Source organism: Glycine soja, chromosome 16 (assembly GCF_004193775.1).
Source record: "Glycine soja cultivar W05 chromosome 16, ASM419377v2, whole genome shotgun sequence".
Classification (NCBI taxonomy): domain Eukaryota; kingdom Viridiplantae; phylum Streptophyta; class Magnoliopsida; order Fabales; family Fabaceae; genus Glycine; species Glycine soja.
In genome coordinates this window covers 30,255,275-30,256,519 of record NC_041017.1, presented here as the reverse complement: position 1 = coordinate 30,256,519, position 1,245 = coordinate 30,255,275, and the positions used below count along the sequence as shown (strand labels likewise).

Here is a 1,245-nt window from a genome sequence, read left to right as displayed (position 1 = left end):
ACTCATAGAGCCCCCATATTCAAAACTTTAAACATAACATTGTAGCATTTTAATAACGAGGGGAAAATGCAATTTTCATGGCATACAACAAATAAAAAAAAGAAGTGGTGCAGGTACCTAGTTCATGCAAAATAAATAAATAAATGTTGGTTAGAGGAATCAAATGCCCACAATCTTGAAGATGATGAAGCAGAAGAAACATAGGAAAATCAAGAGGTAAAGGTAACCAACGAATACAAAGAATCCGATGGATCCATTGCAGTGTCCCGGATTGTCCTCCGGGTGCTCCTGGCCCATCTTTTTGTAGAGTGAGATTGAGAAATACATGTGAATTTCCTAACTGTACATCCTCACTCAAATATTTGGAAGAAAAAAATCAATAAAAATATAATGAATCCTCTCCTCTCTTGGTTATAGATTTTGTAAAACGATAAACAAATTTACCTCGAAACGAAAGAACGACAAAGGACGGAATCTACTGCCTCAAATCCTTTTGGAGTTTCTGAGAGAACAACTTGCAAGCGTCGATGCTCAAATCCAAGGTCACGGCAAGAATAACGAAAGCTGTAACATCCTCCGTGTAAGTCACATGTTGCATCCTAACCTCCCCTTCTAACTTGCTACACTTCCCTTCACCATCCAGGGTCACTGACATCACAAACCTCGGGGAGTAATGTCAAAGGTAGCATCGATGGTGAATTTTCCACCGTGCAGGGAGCTGATGATGAATGCAATGAGGGTGATGGGGTTGACAGTGTCGGGGAGGATTCAAAATAGTAGTTGACGGTGTTAGAGTTGTTGGGCTCGCACTTAGCTTCAAGGCAACCACATGGCTTCCAGGTGTCGTCTTCATCGGGCGGATTATGAGCCATGCTCCCGAGTTGGAGCGGCTGACTCGCTGTGAACTGGGGGAGGCGATGAACGGCATGGCCATGGAGGCGACGACAATGGAGAGGAAGACGAAGCGCGACTCAGGCTCAACGCAAACTATTAGGTGAAGTGATTGGAACTAGGCTTTGGAGAGGGATAACCAGTCATTGTGGAAGGTGCAAGGGAGTGAGTCGACCAAGGTGAGATCGACAAGTATTGAGTTTGATCTTGTAGAAGAAGGGGAAACTGGACAGGTGCACTTTGCCCTTGTGTTATGTGGGTTTTAGTTTCGAGATTGAATTGTTAAGGTTTAGCACAGGAAAAGTGAATCGATCAGAGGAATGATGACAGAGGAGAGATAACGACGTGAGGGGT

The 1,245-nt window shown here is 43.9% G+C and overlaps 1 pseudogene; it reads right to left on the bottom strand.

The window, feature by feature from the left end:
• Window positions 1-475: 475 nt before the first annotated feature.
• On the bottom strand, window positions 476-934 carry LOC114390757 (annotated as a pseudogene).
• Window positions 935-1,245: the final 311 nt, after the last annotated feature.